Below are 19,126 nucleotides of genomic sequence, written 5' to 3' on the forward strand. Positions count from 1 at the left end.
CAGTACGTCCAGCAACTGGAGTCAATGCAGTACATCCACCAACTGGAGTCACTGCAGGACATTCAGCAACTGGAGTTTCTAACAGTACATCCAGCAACTGAAGTCACTGCAGTACATCCAGCAACTGGAATCAATGAAGAACCATCCTGCACCTGGAGTAAATGCAGTACATCCAGCAACTGGAGTCAATGCAGTACATCCACCAACTGGAGTCACTGCAGAACAGCCAGCAACTGGAGTCACTGCAGTACATCCAGCAACTGGAGGCACTGCAGCACATCCAGCAACTGGAGTCATGGCAGTACATACAGCAAGAGGAGTCATTGCAGTACATCCAGCAACTGAAGTCATTGCAGCAGATCCAGCAACTGGAGTCACTGCAGTACATCCAGCAACTGGAGTCACTGCAGAACAGCGAGCAACAGGAGTCACTTCAGTACATCCAGCAACTGGAGTCATTGCAGTACATCCAGCAACAGGAGTCACTGCAGTACATCCAGCAACAGGAGTCACTGCAGAACAGCCAGCAACTGGAGTCACTGCAGTACATCCAGCAACTGGAGGCACTGCAGCACATCCAGCAACTGGAGTCATTGCAGTACATACAGCAACAAGAGTCAGTGCAGCACAACCAGCAACAGGAGTCAGTGCAGTACATACAGCAACTGGAGTCACTGCAGTACATCCAGCAACTGGAGTCAATGCAGAACATCCAGCAACTGGAGTCAATGCAGTACATCCAGCAGCTGGACACAATTCAGTACATCCAGTAACTGGAGTCAGAGCAATATATCCAAAAGTAGAGTCATTGCAGTACATCAAGCAACAGGAGTTGCTCTAGTACCTCCAGCAACTGGAGTCACTGTAGTACATTCAGCAACTGGAGTCATTGCAGGATATCCAGCAACTGAAGTCACTGCAGTACATCCAGCAACTTGAATCAATGGATAACCATGCTGCAACTGGAGTAAATGCAGTACATCCAGCAACTGGAGTCAATGCAGTACATCCACCAACTGGAGTCACTGCAGGACATTCAGCAACTGGAGTCACTGCAGTGCATCCAGCAACAGGAGTCAATGCAGTACATTCAGCAACTGGAGTCAATGCTGAACATCCAGCAACTGGAGTCAATGCAGTACGTCCAGCAACTGGAGTCAATGCAGTACATCCACCAACTGGAGTCACTGCAGGACATTCAGCAACTGGAGTTTCTAACAGTACATCCAGCAACTGAAGTCACTGCAGTACATCCAGCAACTGGAATCAATGAAGAACCATCCTGCACCTGGAGTAAATGCAGTACATCCAGCAACTGGAGTCAATGCAGTACATCCACCAACTGGAGTCACTGCAGGACATTCAGCAACTGGAGTCACTGCAGTGCATCCAGCAACTGGAGTCAATGCAGTACATCCAGCAACTGGAGTCAATGCTGAACATCCAGCAACTGGAGTCAATGCAGTACATCCAGAAACTGGAGTCAATGCAGTACATCCAGCAACTGGAGTCACGGCAGGACATTCAGCAACTGGAGTCAATGCAGTACATCCAGCAACTGGAGTCAATGCAGAACATCCAGCAACTGGAGTCAATGCAGTACATCCAGCAGCTGGACACAATTCATTACATCCAGCAACTGGAGTCAGAGCAATACATCCAAAAGTAGAGTCGTTGTACTACATCAAGCAACAGGAGTCACTGTAGTACATTCAGCAACTGGAGTCACTGCAATACATCCTGCAACTGGAGTCACTGAAGTACATCCAGCAACTGGAGTAATTGCAGGATATCCAGAAACTGGAGTCACTACAGTACCATCCAGCAACTGGAGTCACTAGCAGTACATCCAGCAACTGGAGTCAGTGTAGTACATCCAGCAACTGAAGTCATTGCAGCATATCCAGAAACTGGTGTCACTACAGTACCATCCAGCAACTGAAGTCACTAGCAGTACGTTCAGCAACTGAAGTCACTGCAGTACATCCAGCAACTGGAATCAATGGAGAACCATCCTACAACTGGAGTAAATGCAGTACATCCACCAACTGGAGTCACTGCAGGACATTCAGCAACTGGAGTCACTGCAGTGCATCCAGCAACAAGAGTCACTGCAGTATATCCGGCAACTGTAGTCAATGTAGAACATCCAGCAGCTGGAGTCACTGCAGTACATCCAGGAACTAGAGTCAGTGCAGTATATCCAAGAGAGGAGTCATTGCAGTAAATCCACCAACTGGAGTCACTGCAGGACATTCAGCAACAGGAGCCATTGCAGTACATCAAGCAACTGGATTCACTGCAGTAAATCAAGCAACTGGAGTCACTGCAGTACATCCAGCAACTGGAGTCACTGTAGTACATAAAGCAATTGGAGTCACTGCAATACATCCTGCAAATGGAGTCACTGAAGTACATCCAGCAACTGGAGTCATTGCAGGATATCCAGAAACTGGAGTCACTACAGTACCATTCAGCAACTGGGGATTCTGCAGTACAATCAGAAACTGGAATCAATGGAGAACCATCCAGAAACTGGAGTCATTGCAGTACATCCAGCAACTGGAGTCACTGCAATATATCCAGCAACTGGAGTCATCGCAGTACATCCAGCAACTGGAGTCACTGCAGTTCATCCATCAACTGGAGTCACTGCAGTACAACCAGCAACTGGACTCACTGCAGAACAGACAGCAACTGGAGACACCGCCATACATCCAGCAACTGGAGTCACTGCACAACAGCCAGCAACTGGAGTCACTGCAGTGCATCCACCAACTGGAGTCACTGCAGTATATCCACCAACTGGATTCACTGAGTTACATCCAGCAACAGGAGTCACTGCAGTACATCCAGCAACAGGAGTCACTGCAGAACAGCCAGCAACTGGAGTCAATGCAGTACATCCAGCAACTGAAGTCACTGCAGTATATCCAGCAACAATAGTCAGTGCAGCACAACCAGCAACAGGAGTCAGTGCAGTACATACAGCATCTGGAGTCACTGCAGTACATCAGGTAACTGGAGTCAATGCAGAACATCCAGCAACTGGAGTCAATGCAGTACATCCAGCAGCTGAACACAATTCAGTGTACATCCAGCAACTGGAGTCAGAGCAACACATCCAAAAGTAGATTCATTGCAGTACATTAAGCAACAGGAGTTGCTCTAGTACATCCATCAACTGGAGTCACTGTAGTACATTCAGCAACAGGAGTCACTGCAATACATCCTGCAACTGGAGTCATTGCAGGATATCCAGAAACTTTAGTCACTATAGTACCATCCAGCAATTGAAGTCACTGCAGTACATCCAGCAACTGGAATCAATGGAGAACCATCCTGCAACTGGATTAAATGCTGTATATCCAGCAACTGGAGTCAATGCAGTACATCCAGCAACTGGAGCCACTGCAGGACATTCAGCAACTGGAGTCACTGCATTGCATTCAGCAACTGGAGTCAATGCTGAACATCCAGCAACTGGAGTCAATGCTGAACATTCAGCAACTGGAGTCAATGCAGTACGTCCAGAAACTGGAGTCAATGCTGTACATCCACCAACTGGAGTCACTGCAGGACATTCAGCAACTGGAGTTTCTAACAGTACATCCAGCAACTGAAGTCACTGCAGTACATCCAGCAACTGGAATCAATGGAGAACCATCCTGCAACTGGAGTAAATGCAGTACATCCAGCTACTGGAGTCAATGCAGTACATCCACCAACTGGAGTCACTGCAGGACATTCAGCAACTGGAGTCACTGCAGTGCATCCAGCAACTGGAGTCAATGCAGGACATCCAGCAACTGGAGTCAATGCTGAACATCCAGCAACTGGAGTCAATGCAGTACATCCAGAAACTGGAGTCAACGCAGTACATACAGCAACTGGAGTCACGGCAGGACATTCAGCAACTGGAGTCAATGCAGTACATCCAGCAACTGGAGTCAATGCCGAACATCCAGCAACTGGAGTCAATGCAGTACATCCAGCAGCTGGACACAACTCATTACATCCAGCAACTGGAGTCAGAGCAATAAATCCAAAAGTAGAGTCGTTGCACTACATCAAGCAACAGGAGTCGCAGTAGTTCATCCAGCATCTAGAGTCACTGTAGTACATTCAGCAACTGGAGTCACTGCAATACATCCTGCAACTGGAGTCACTGAAGTACATCCAGCAACTGGAGTAATTGCAGGATATCCAGAAACTGGAGTCACTACAGTACCATTCAGTAACTGGAGATACTGCAGTACATTCAGTAACTGGAATCAATGGAGAACCATCCAGCAACTGGAGTCATTGGAGTACATCCAGCAACTGGAGTCACTGCAGTGTATCCAGCAACTGGAGACACCGCAGTACATCCAGCAACTGGAGTCAGTGTAGTACATTCAAGAGTGGAGTCATTGCATTACATACAGCAACTGGAGTCACTTCAGTACATCCAGCAACTGGAGTCACTGCAGTTCATCCATCAACTGGAGTCACTGCAGTGCATCCAGCAACAGGAGTCACTGCAGTACATACAGCAACTGGAGACACTGCAGAACAGACAGCAACTGGAGTCACTGCAGTACATCCAACAACAGGAGTCACTGCAGTACATCCAGCAACTGGAGTCAGTGTAGTACATCCAAGAGTGGAGTCATTGCATTACATACAGCAACTGGAGTCACTTCAGTACATCCAGCAACTGGAGTCACTGCAGTTCATCCATCAACTGGAGTCACTGCAGAACAGCCAGCAACTGGAGTCACTGCAGTACATCCAGCAACTGGAGGCACTGCAGCACATCCAGCAACTGGAGTCATGGCAGTACATACAGCAAGAGGAGTCATTGCAGTACATCCAGCAACTGAAGTCATTGCAGCAGATCCAGCAACTGGAGTCACTGCAGTACATCCAGCAACTGGAGTCACTGCAGAACAGCGAGCAACAGGAGTCACTTCAGTACATCCAGCAACTGGAGTCATTGCAGTACATCCAGCAACAGGAGTCACTGCAGTACATCCAGCAACAGGAGTCACTGCAGAACAGCCAGCAACTGGAGTCACTGCAGTACATCCAGCAACTGGAGGCACTGCAGCACATCCAGCAACTGGAGTCATTGCAGTACATACAGCAACAAGAGTCAGTGCAGCACAACCAGCAACAGGAGTCAGTGCAGTACATACAGCAACTGGAGTCACTGCAGTACATCCAGCAACTGGAGTCAATGCAGAACATCCAGCAACTGGAGTCAATGCAGTACATCCAGCAGCTGGACACAATTCAGTACATCCAGTAACTGGAGTCAGAGCAATATATCCAAAAGTAGAGTCATTGCAGTACATCAAGCAACAGGAGTTGCTCTAGTACCTCCAGCAACTGGAGTCACTGTAGTACATTCAGCAACTGGAGTCACTGCAATACATCCTGCAACTGGAGATACTGAAGTACATCCAGCAACTGGAGTCATTGCAGGACATCCAGAAACTGGAGTAACTAGCAGTACATCCAGCAACTGGAGTCAGTGCAGTACATCCAGCTACTGGAGTCATTGCAGGATATCCAGCAACTGAAGTCACTGCAGTACATCCAGCAACTTGAATCAATGGATAACCATGCTGCAACTGGAGTAAATGCAGTACATCCAGCAACTGGAGTCAATGCAGTACATCCACCAACTGGAGTCACTGCAGGACATTCAGCAACTGGAGTCACTGCAGTGCATCCAGCAACAGGAGTCAATGCAGTACATTCAGCAACTGGAGTCAATGCTGAACATCCAGCAACTGGAGTCAATGCAGTACGTCCAGCAACTGGAGTCAATGCAGTACATCCACCAACTGGAGTCACTGCAGGACATTCAGCAACTGGAGTTTCTAACAGTACATCCAGCAACTGAAGTCACTGCAGTACATCCAGCAACTGGAATCAATGAAGAACCATCCTGCAACTGGAGTAAATGCAGTACATCCAGCAACTGGAGTCAATGCAGTACATCCACCAACTGGAGTCACTGCAGGACATTCAGCAACTGGAGTCACTGCAGTGCATCCAGCAACTGGAGTCAATGCAGTACATCCAGCAACTGGAGTCAATGCTGAACATCCAGCAACTGGAGTCAATGCAGTACATCCAGAAACTGGAGTCAATGCAGTACATCCAGCAACTGGAGTCACGGCAGGACATTCAGCAACTGAAGTCACTGCAGTACATCCAGCAACTGGAATCAATGAAGAACCATCCTGCAACTGGAGTAAATGCAGTACATCCAGCAACTGGAGTCAATGCAGTACATCCACCAACTGGAGTCACTGCAGGACATTCAGCAACTGGAGTCACTGCAGTGCATCCAGCAACTGGAGTCAATGCAGTACATCCAGCAACTGGAGTCAATGCTGAACATCCAGCAACTGGAGTCAATGCAGTACATCCAGAAACTGGAGTCAATGCAGTACATCCAGCAACTGGAGTCACGGCAGGACATTCAGCAACTGGAGTCAATGCAGTACATCCAGCAACTGGAGTCAATGCAGAACATCCAGCAACTGGAGTCAATGCAGTACATCCAGCAGCTGGACACAATTCATTACATCCAGCAACTGGAGTCAGAGCAATACATCCAAAAGTAGAGTCGTTGTACTACATCAAGCAACAGGAGTCGCTGTAGTTCATCCAGCATCTAGAGTCACTGTAGTACATTCAGCAACTGGAGTCACTGCAATACATCCTGCAACTGGAGTCACTGAAGTACATCCAGCAACTGGAGTAATTGCAGGATATCCAGAAACTGGAGTCACTACAGTACCATCCAGCAACTGGAGTCACTAGCAGTACATCCAGCAACTGGAGTCAGTGTAGTACATCCAGCAACTGAAGTCATTGCAGCATATCCAGAAACTGGTGTCACTACAGTACCATCCAGCAACTGAAGTCACTAGCAGTACGTTCAGCAACTGAAGTCACTGCAGTACATCCAGCAACTGGAATCAATGGAGAACCATCCTACAACTGGAGTAAATGCAGTACATCCACCAACTGGAGTCACTGCAGGACATTCAGCAACTGGAGTCACTGCAGTGCATCCAGCAACAAGAGTCACTGCAGTATATCCGGCAACTGTAGTCAATGTAGAACATCCAGCAGCTGGAGTCACTGCAGTACATCCAGGAACTAGAGTCAGTGCAGTATATCCAAGAGAGGAGTCATTGCAGTAAATCCACCAACTGGAGTCACTGCAGGACATTCAGCAACAGGAGCCATTGCAGTACATCAAGCAACTGGATTCACTGCAGTAAATCAAGCAACTGGAGTCACTGCAGTACATCCAGCAACTGGAGTCACTGTAGTACATAAAGCAATTGGAGTCACTGCAATACATCCTGCAAATGGAGTCACTGAAGTACATCCAGCAACTGGAGTCATTGCAGGATATCCAGAAACTGGAGTCACTACAGTACCATTCAGCAACTGGGGATTCTGCAGTACAATCAGAAACTGGAATCAATGGAGAACCATCCAGAAACTGGAGTCATTGCAGTACATCCAGCAACTGGAGTCACTGCAATATATCCAGCAACTGGAGTCATCGCAGTACATCCAGCAACTGGAGTCACTGCAGTTCATCCATCAACTGGAGTCACTGCAGTACAACCAGCAACTGGACTCACTGCAGAACAGACAGCAACTGGAGACACCGCCATACATCCAGCAACTGGAGTCACTGCACAACAGCCAGCAACTGGAGTCACTGCAGTGCATCCACCAACTGGAGTCACTGCAGTATATCCACCAACTGGATTCACTGAGTTACATCCAGCAACAGGAGTCACTGCAGTACATCCAGCAACAGGAGTCACTGCAGAACAGCCAGCAACTGGAGTCAATGCAGTACATCCAGCAACTGAAGTCACTGCAGTATATCCAGCAACAATAGTCAGTGCAGCACAACCAGCAACAGGAGTCAGTGCAGTACATACAGCATCTGGAGTCACTGCAGTACATCAGGTAACTGGAGTCAATGCAGAACATCCAGCAACTGGAGTCAATGCAGTACATCCAGCAGCTGGACACAATTCAGTGTACATCCAGCAACTGGAGTCAGAGCAACACATCCAAAAGTAGATTCATTGCAGTACATTAAGCAACAGGAGTTGCTCTAGTACATCCATCAACTGGAGTCACTGTAGTACATTCAGCAACAGGAGTCACTGCAATACATCCTGCAACTGGAGTCATTGCAGGATATCCAGAAACTTTAGTCACTATAGTACCATCCAGCAATTGAAGTCACTGCAGTACATCCAGCAACTGGAATCAATGGAGAACCATCCTGCAACTGGATTCAATGCAGTATATCCAGCAACTGGAGTCAATGCAGTACATCCAGCAACTGGAGCCACTGCAGGACATTCAGCAACTGGAGTCACTGCATTGCATTCAGCAACTGGAGTCAATGCTGAACATCCAGCAACTGGAGTCAATGCTGAACATTCAGCAACTGGAGTCAATGCAGTACGTCCAGAAACTGGAGTCAATGCTGTACATCCACCAACTGGAGTCACTGCAGGACATTCAGCAACTGGAGTTTCTAACAGTACATCCAGCAACTGAAGTCACTGCAGTACATCCAGCAACTGGAATCAATGGAGAACCATCCTGCAACTGGAGTAAATGCAGTACATCCAGCTACTGGAGTCAATGCAGTACATCCACCAACTGGAGTCACTGCAGGACATTCAGCAACTGGAGTCACTGCAGTGCATCCAGCAACTGGAGTCAATGCAGGACATCCAGCAACTGGAGTCAATGCTGAACATCCAGCAACTGGAGTCAATGCAGTACATCCAGAAACTGGAGTCAACGCAGTACATACAGCAACTGGAGTCACGGCAGGACATTCAGCAACTGGAGTCAATGCAGTACATCCAGCAACTGGAGTCAATGCCGAACATCCAGCAACTGGAGTCAATGCAGTACATCCAGCAGCTGGACACAACTCATTACATCCAGCAACTGGAGTCAGAGCAATAAATCCAAAAGTAGAGTCGTTGCACTACATCAAGCAACAGGAGTCGCAGTAGTTCATCCAGCATCTAGAGTCACTGTAGTACATTCAGCAACTGGAGTCACTGCAATACATCCTGCAACTGGAGTCACTGAAGTACATCCAGCAACTGGAGTAATTGCAGGATATCCAGAAACTGGAGTCACTACAGTACCATTCAGTAACTGGAGATACTGCAGTACATTCAGTAACTGGAATCAATGGAGAACCATCCAGCAACTGGAGTCATTGGAGTACATCCAGCAACTGGAGTCACTGCAGTGTATCCAGCAACTGGAGACACCGCAGTACATCCAGCAACTGGAGTCAGTGTAGTACATTCAAGAGTGGAGTCATTGCATTACATACAGCAACTGGAGTCACTTCAGTACATCCAGCAACTGGAGTCACTGCAGTTCATCCATCAACTGGAGTCACTGCAGTGCATCCAGCAACAGGAGTCACTGCAGTACATCCAGCAACTGGAGACACTGCAGAACAGACAGCAACTGGAGTCACTGCAGTACATCCAACAACAGGAGTCACTGCAGTACATCCAGCAACTGGAGTCAGTGTAGTACATCCAAGAGTGGAGTCATTGCATTACATACAGCAACTGGAGTCACTTCAGTACATCCAGCAACTGGAGTCACTGCAGTTCATCCATCAACTGGAGTCACTGCAGAACAGCCAGCAACTGGAGTCACTGCAGTACATCCAGCAACTGGAGGCACTGCAGCACATCCAGCAACTGGAGTCATGGCAGTACATACAGCAAGAGGAGTCATTGCAGTACATCCAGCAACTGGAGTCATTGCAGCAGATCCAGCAACTGGAGTCACTGCAGTACATCCAGCAACTGGAGTCACTGCAGAACAGCGAGCAACAGGAGTCACTTCAGTACATCCAGCAACTGGAGTCATTGCAGTACATCCAGCAACAGGAGTCACTGCAGTACATCCAGCAACAGGAGTCACTGCAGAACAGCCAGCAACTGGAGTCACTGCAGTACATCCAGCAACTGGAGGCACTGCAGCACATCCAGCAACTGGAGTCATTGCAGTACATACAGCAACAAGAGTCAGTGCAGCACAACCAGCAACAGGAGTCAGTGCAGTACATACAGCAACTGGAGTCACTGCAGTACATCCAGCAACTGGAGTCAATGCAGAACATCCAGCAACTGGAGTCAATGCAGTACATCCAGCAGCTGGACACAATTCAGTACATCCAGTAACTGGAGTCAGAGCAATATATCCAAAAGTAGAGTCATTGCAGTACATCAAGCAACAGGAGTTGCTCTAGTACCTCCAGCAACTGGAGTCACTGTAGTACATTCAGCAACTGGAGTCATTGCAGGATATCCAGCAACTGAAGTCACTGCAGTACATCCAGCAACTTGAATCAATGGATAACCATGCTGCAACTGGAGTAAATGCAGTACATCCAGCAACTGGAGTCAATGCAGTTCATCCACCAACTGGAGTCACTGCAGGACATTCAGCAACTGGAGTCACTGCAGTGCATCCAGCAACAGGAGTCAATGCAGTACATTCAGCAACTGGAGTCAATGCTGAACATCCAGCAACTGGAGTCAATGCAGTACGTCCAGCAACTGGAGTCAATGCAGTACATCCACCAACTGGAGTCACTGCAGGACATTCAGCAACTGGAGTTTCTAACAGTACATCCAGCAACTGAAGACACTGCAGTACATCCAGCAACTGGAATCAATGAAGAACCATCCTGCACCTGGAGTAAATGCAGTACATCCAGCAACTGGAGTCAATGCAGTACATCCACCAACTGGAGTCACTGCAGAACAGCCAGCAACTGGAGTCACTGCAGTACATCCAGCAACTGGAGGCACTGCAGCACATCCAGCAACTGGAGTCATGGCAGTACATACAGCAAGAGGAGTCATTGCAGTACATCCAGCAACTGAAGTCATTGCAGCAGATCCAGCAACTGGAGTCACTGCAGTACATCCAGCAACTGGAGTCACTGCAGAACAGCGAGCAACAGGAGTCACTTCAGTACATCCAGCAACTGGAGTCATTGCAGTACATCCAGCAACAGGAGTCACTGCAGTACATCCAGCAACAGGAGTCACTGCAGAACAGCCAGCAACTGGAGTCACTGCAGTACATCCAGCAACTGGAGGCACTGCAGCACATCCAGCAACTGGAGTCATTGCAGTACATACAGCAACAAGAGTCAGTGCAGCACAACCAGCAACAGGAGTCAGTGCAGTACATACAGCAACTGGAGTCACTGCAGTACATCCAGCAACTGGAGTCACTGCAGGACATTCAGCAACTGGAGTCACTGCAGTGCATCCAGCAACAGGAGTCAATGCAGTACATTCAGCAACTGGAGTCAATGCTGAACATCCAGCAACTGGAGTCAATGCAGTAAGTCCAGCAACTGGAGTCAATGCAGTACATCCACCAACTGGAGTCACTGCAGGAAATTCAGCAACTGGAGTTTCTAACAGTACATCCAGCAACTGAAGTCACTGCAGTACATCCAGCAACTGGAATCAATGAAGAACCATCCTGCAACTGGAGTAAATGCAGTACATCCAGCAACTGGAGTCAATGCAGTACATCCACCAACTGGAGTCACTGCAGGACATTCAGCAACTGGAGTCACTGCAGTGCATCCAGCAACTGGAGTCAATGCAGTACATCCAGCAACTGGAGTCAATGCTGAACATCCAGCAACTGGAGTCAATGCAGTACATCCAGAAACTGGAGTCAATGCAGTACATCCAGCAACTGGAGTCACGGCAGGACATTCAGCAACTGGAGTCAATGCAGTACATCCAGCAACTGGAGTCAATGCAGAACATCCAGCAACTGGAGTCAATGCAGTACATCCAGCAGCTGGACACAATTCATTACATGCCAGCAACTGGAGTCAGAGCAATACATCCAAAAGTAGAGTCGTTGTACTACATCAAGCAACAGGAGTCGCTGTAGTTCATCCAGCATCTAGAGTCACTGTAGTACATTCAGCAACTGGAGTCACTGCAATACATCCTGCAACTGGAGTCACTGAAGTACATCCAGCAACTGGAGTAATTGCAGGATATCCAGAAACTGGAGTCACTACAGTACCATCCAGCAACTGGAGTCACTAGCAGTACATCCAGCAACTGGAGTCAGTGTAGTACATCCAGCAACTGAAGTCATTGCAGCATATCCAGAAACTGGTGTCACTACAGTACCATCCAGCAACTGAAGTCACTAGCAGTACGTTCAGCAACTGAAGTCACTGCAGTACATCCAGCAACTGGAATCAATGGAGAACCATCCTACAACTGGAGTAAATGCAGTACATCCACCAACTGGAGTCACTGCAGGACATTCAGCAACTGGAGTCACTGCAGTGCATCCAGCAACAAGAGTCACTGCAGTATATCCGGCAACTGTAGTCAATGTAGAACATCCAGCAGCTGGAGTCACTGCAGTACATCCAGGAACTAGAGTCAGTGCAGTATATCCAAGAGAGGAGTCATTGCAGTAAATCCACCAACTGGAGTCACTGCAGGACATTCAGCAACAGGAGCCATTGCAGTACATCAAGCAACTGGATTCACTGCAGTAAATCAAGCAACTGGAGTCACTGCAGTACATCCAGCAACTGGAGTCACTGTAGTACATAAAGCAATTGGAGTCACTGCAATACATCCTGCAAATGGAGTCACTGAAGTACATCCAGCAACTGGAGTCATTGCAGGATATCCAGAAACTGGAGTCACTACAGTACCATTCAGCAACTGGGGATTCTGCAGTACAATCAGAAACTGGAATCAATGGAGAAGCATCCAGAAACTGGAGTCATTGCAGTACATCCAGCAACTGGAGTCACTGCAATATATCCAGCAACTGGAGTCATCGCAGTACATCCAGCAACTGGAGTCACTGCAGTTCATCCATCAACTGGAGTCACTGCAGTACAACCAGCAACTGGACTCACTGCAGAACAGACAGCAACTGGAGACACCGCCATACATCCAGCAACTGGAGTCACTGCACAACAGCCAGCAACTGGAGTCACTGCAGTGCATCCACCAACTGGAGTCACTGCAGTATATCCACCAACTGGATTCACTGAGTTACATCCAGCAACAGGAGTCACTGCAGTACATCCAGCAACAGGAGTCACTGCAGAACAGCCAGCAACTGGAGTCAATGCAGTACATCCAGCAACTGAAGTCACTGCAGTATATCCAGCAACAATAGTCAGTGCAGCACAACCAGCAACAGGAGTCAGTGCAGTACATACAGCATCTGGAGTCACTGCAGTACATCAGGTAACTGGAGTCAATGCAGAACATCCAGCAACTGGAGTCAATGCAGTACATCCAGCAGCTGGACACAATTCAGTGTACATCCAGCAACTGGAGTCAGAGCAACACATCCAAAAGTAGATTCATTGCAGTACATTAAGCAACAGGAGTTGCTCTAGTACATCCATCAACTGGAGTCACTGTAGTACATTCAGCAACAGGAGTCACTGCAATACATCCGGCAACTGGAGTCATTGCAGGATATCCAGAAACTTTAGTCACTATAGTACCATCCAGCAATTGAAGTCACTGCAGTACATCCAGCAACTGGAATCAATGGAGAACCATCCTGCAACTGGATTCAATGCAGTATATCCAGCAACTGGAGTCAATGCAGTACATCCAGCAACTGGAGCCACTGCAGGACATTCAGCAACTGGAGTCACTGCATTGCATTCAGCAACTGGAGTCAATGCTGAACATCCAGCAACTGGAGTCAATGCAATACATCAAGCAACTGGAGTCAATGCAGTACTTCCAGCAACGGGAGTCAATGCAGAATATCCTGTAACTGGAGTCAATGCAGTACATCCAGCAACTGGAGTCAATGCAGAACATCCAGCAACTGGAGTCAATGCAGTACATCCAGCAACTGGACACAATTCATTACATCCAGCAACTGTAGTCCGAGCAATCCATCCAAAAGTAGAGTCATTGCAGTACATCAAGCAACAGGAGTTGCTGTAGTTCATCCAGCAACTGGAGTCACTGCACTAAATCCAGCAACTGGAGTCATTGCAGCACATCCAGCAACTGGAGTCACTGCAGTACATCCAGCAACTGGAGTCACTGCTGTAAATCCAGCAAATGAAGACACTGTAGTACATCAAGCAACTGGAGACACTGCAGGATATCCAGCAACTGGAGTCACTGCAGTACATCCAGCAACTGCAGTCACTTCAGTACATCCAGCAACTGGAGTCACAGCAGTACATCCAAAAGTGGAGTCATTGCAGTACTTCAAGCAACTGAAGTCACTGCAGTACATCAAGCAACTGGAGTCAATGTAGTACATCGAGCAACAGGAGTCGCTGTATTACATCCAGCAACTGGAGTGACTGCAGTACATCCAGCAACTGGAATAACTTCAGTACCATCCAGCAATTGGTTTCACTGCAGTACATTCCAGAAACTGGAGTCATTGCTGTACATCCAGCAACTGGATTCACTGCAGAAAATCCAGCAGCAGCAGTCACTGCATTATACACAATAACTGTAATCACTGCAGTACACCAAGCAACTGGAGGCACTGCAGTACCATCCAGCACCTGGTGTCACTGCATTATATCAAGCAACTCGAGTCACTGCAGTACTTCCAGCAACTGGAGTCACTGCAATATATCCAGCAACTGGAGTCACTGCAGTACATCCAGAAACTGCAGTAACTGCAGTGCGTCCAGCAACTGAGTCTCTGCAGTACATCCAGCAATTGGATTCCCTACAGTATATCCAGCAACTGGAGTCACTGCAGTACATTCAGAAACTGAAGTAACTGCAGTGCGTCCAGCAATTGGAGTCTCCGCAGTACATCCATCAACTGGAGTCATTGCTTTACATCCAGCAACTGGTGTCACTGCAGTACATCAAGAAACTTCAGTAAGTGCAATGCGTCCTTCAACTGGATTCACTGCAGTACATACAGCAACTGGAATCACTGCAGTACATCCAGCAACTGGAATCACTGCAGTACATCCAGCAACTGGAGTTACTGCACTACATCCAGCAACTGAAGTCACTGCAGTACATCCAGCAACTGGGGTCAGTGCAGAGCAACCAGCAACTTGCATCATTGCAGTTCATCCAGCAACTGCCATCACTGCAGTTCATCCAGCAACTGGAATCTCTGCAGTTCCATCCAGCAACTGGAGTGACTGCAGTACATCCAGCAACTGGAATAACTGCAGTACCATCCAGCAATTGGTTTCACTGCAGTACCTTCCAGAAACTGGAGTCATTGCTGTACATCCTGCAACTGGTGTCACTGCAGTACATCCAGCAACTGGAGTCACTTCTGTACTTCCAGCAACTGGAGTCAATGCAGTACATGCAGAAACTGGAGCCATAGCAGCACATCCAGCAGCTTGCGTCACTGCAGTACATCCAGCATCTGGAATTACTACAGTACGATACAGCAAATGGTTTCATTGCAGTACCATCTAGAAACTGGAGTCACGTCACTACATCTTGCAACTGGTGTCACTGCAGTACATTCAGCAACAGGATTCACTGCACTAGATCCAGCAACTGGAGTCACTGAACTTTATCCAGCAGCTGGAATCACTGAACTACTGCCTTGAAACTGCACTCATTGCTGTACATCCAGTAAATGGAATCACTGCAGAAGTATCAAGCAACTGGAGTCACTGCAGTACGTGCAGCAACTGGAGTCACTGCAGTACATCTTGAAACTGGAGTCACTGCAGAACATCCAGCAACTGGAGTCACTGCAGTACATCTTGAAACTGGAGTCACTGCAGAACATTCAGCAACTGGAGTCACTGAAGTACATCCAGCAACTCCAGTCACTGTACTACATCCAGCAACTGGAATCACTGCAGTGCACTCAGCATCAGCATTCACTGCAGTACATCCAGCATCTCGAATCACTGCGGTACATCCAGCAAATGTTTTCACTGCAGTACCATCCAGAAACTGGAGTCACTGCAGTACATCCAGCAACTGGAGTCATTGCAGTAGATCCAGCAACTGGAGTCACTGCAGTACATCCAGCAACTGTAGTCACTGCAGAACAGCGAGCAACAGGAGTCACTTCAGTACATCCAGCAACTGGAACCATTGCAGTACATCCAGCAACAGGAGTCACTGCAGTACATCCAGCAACAGGAGTCACTGCAGTATATCTGGCAAACGTAGTCAATGTAGAACATCCAGCAACTGGAGTCAAAGCAGTACATCCAGCAACTGGAATCAGAGCAATACATCCAAAAGTAGAGTCATTGCAGTACATCAAGCAACAGGAGTCACTTTAGTACATCCAGCAACTGAAGTCAATGTAGTACATTCAGCAACTGGAGTCACTGCAGTACATGCAGCAACTGGAGGCACTGCAGTACATCCAGGAACAGGAGTCACTGCAGTACATCCAGCAACTGGAGTCACTGCTGTAAATCCAGCAAATGAAGACACTGCAGTACACCCAGCAACTGGAGACACTGCGGTACATCCAGGAACTGTAGCCTGTGCAGTACATCCAGCAACTGGAGCCAGTGCAGTACATTCAGCAACTGGAGTCACTGCTGTAAATCCAGCAACTGGAGTCACTGCTGCAAATCCAGGAAATGAAGACACTGCAGGACATTCAGCAACTAAAGTCACTGCAGTACATCCAGCAACAGGAGTCACTGCAGGACATCCAGCAACTGGTGTCACTGCAGAATAGCCAGCAACAGGAGTCACTGCAGTACATCCAGCAACTGGAGTCACTGCAGTACATCCAGGAACTAGAGTCAGTGCAGTACAACCAAGAGAGGAGTCATTGCAGTAAATCCACCAACTGGAGTCACTGCAGGACATTCAGCAACAGGAGCCATTGCAGTAAATCAAGCAACTGGAGTCACTGCAGTACATCCAGCAACTGGAGTCACTGGAGTACATGAAGCAATTGGAGTCACTGCAATACATCCTGCAAATGGAGTCACTGAAGTACATCCAGCAACTGGAGTCATTGCAGGATATCCAGAAACTGGAGGTCACTACAGTACCATTCAGCAACTGGAGATACTGTAGTACATTCAGTAAATGGAATCAATGGAGAACCATCCAGCAACTGGAGTCATTGCAGTACATCCAGCAACTGGAGTCACTGCAGTGTATCCAGCAACTGGAGACACCGCAGTACATCCAGCAACTGGAGTCAGTGTAGTACATCCAAGAGTGGAGTCATTGCATTACATACAGCAACTGGAGTCACTTCAGTACATCCAGCAACTGGAGTCACTGCAGTTCATCCATCAACAGGAGTCACTGCAGTGCATCCAGCAACAGGAGTCAATGCAGGACATCCAGCAACAGGAGTCACTGCAGTACATCCAGCAACTGTAGTCACTGCAGAACAGCCAGCAACTGGAGTCACTGCAGTACATCCAACAACAGGAGTCACTGCAGTACATCCAGCAACTGGAGTCACTGCAGAACAGCCAGCAACTGGAGTCACTGCAGTACATCCAGCAACTGGAGGCACTGCAGCACATCCAGCAACTGGAGTCATGGCAGTACATACAGCAAGAGGAGTCATTGCCGTACATCCAGCAACTGGAGTCACTGCAGAACAGCCAGCAACTGGAGTCACTGCAGTACATCCAGCAACTGGAGGCACTGCAGCACATCCAGCAACTGGAGTCATGGCAGTACATACAGCAAGAGGAGTCATTGCAGTACATCCAGCAACTGGAGTCATTGCAGTACATCCAGCAACTGGAGTCACTGCAGAACAGCGAGCAACAGGAGTCACTTCAGTACATCCAGCAACTGGAGTCATTGCAGTACATCCAGCAACAGGAGTCACTGCAGTACATCCAGCAACAGGAGTCACTGCAGAACAGCCAGCAACTCGAGTCAATGCAGTACATCCAGCAACTGGAGTCACTGCAGTATATCCAGCAACTGAATTCACTGCAGTACATACAGCACCAGGAGTCAGTGCAGCACAACCAGCAACAGGAGTCAGTGCAGTGCATACAGCAACTGGAGTCACTGCAGTACATCCAGCAACTGGAGTCAATGCAGTACATCCAGCAGCTGGACACAATTCAGTACATCCAGTAACTGGAGTCAGAGCAATATATCCAAAAGTAGAGTCATTGCAGTACATCAAGCAACAGGAGTTGCTCTAGTACATCCAGCAACTGGAGTCACTGTAGTACATTCAGCAACTGGAGTCACTGCAATACATCCTGCAACTGGAGTCACTGAAGTACATCCAGCAACTGGAGTCATTGCAGGACATCCAGAAACTGGAGTAGCTAGCAGTACATCCAGCAACTGGAGTCAGAGCAGTACATCCAGCTACTGGAGTTATTGCAGGATATCCAGCAACTGAAGTCACTGCAGTACATCCAGCAACTGGAGTCAATGCAGTACATCCAGCAGCTGGACACAATTCAGTACATCCAGTAACTGGAGTCAGAGCAATATATCCAAAAGTAGAGTCATTGCAGTACATCAAGCAACAGGAGTTGCTCTAGTACATCCAGCAACTGGAGTCACTGTAGTACATTCAGCAACTGGAGTCACTGCAATACATCCTGCAACTGGAGTCACTGAAGTACATCCAGCAACTGGAGTCATTGCAGGACATCCAGAAACTGGAGTAACTAGCAGTACATCCAGAAACTGGAGTCAGAGCAGTACATCCAGCTAGTGGAGTTATTGCAGGATATCCAGCAACTGAAGTCACTGCAGTACATCCAGCAACTGGAATCAATGGATAACCATCCTGCAACTGGAGTAAATGCAGTACATCCAGCAACTGGAGTGAATGCAGTACATCCACCAACTGGAGTCACTGCAGGACATTCAGCAACTGGAGTCACTGCAGTGCATCCAGCAACAGGAGTCAATGCAGTACATCCTGCAACTGGAGTCAATGCTGAACATTCAGCAACTGGAGTCAATGCAGTACGTCCAGAAACTGGAGTCAATGCTGTACATCCACCAACTGGAGTCACTGCAGGACATTCAGCAACTGGAGTTTCTAACAGTACATCCAGCAA

The sequence above is a fragment of the Carcharodon carcharias genome, chromosome 12 (genome assembly GCF_017639515.1).
Source record: "Carcharodon carcharias isolate sCarCar2 chromosome 12, sCarCar2.pri, whole genome shotgun sequence".
In the NCBI taxonomy this organism is placed as follows: Eukaryota; Metazoa; Chordata; class Chondrichthyes; order Lamniformes; family Lamnidae; genus Carcharodon; species Carcharodon carcharias.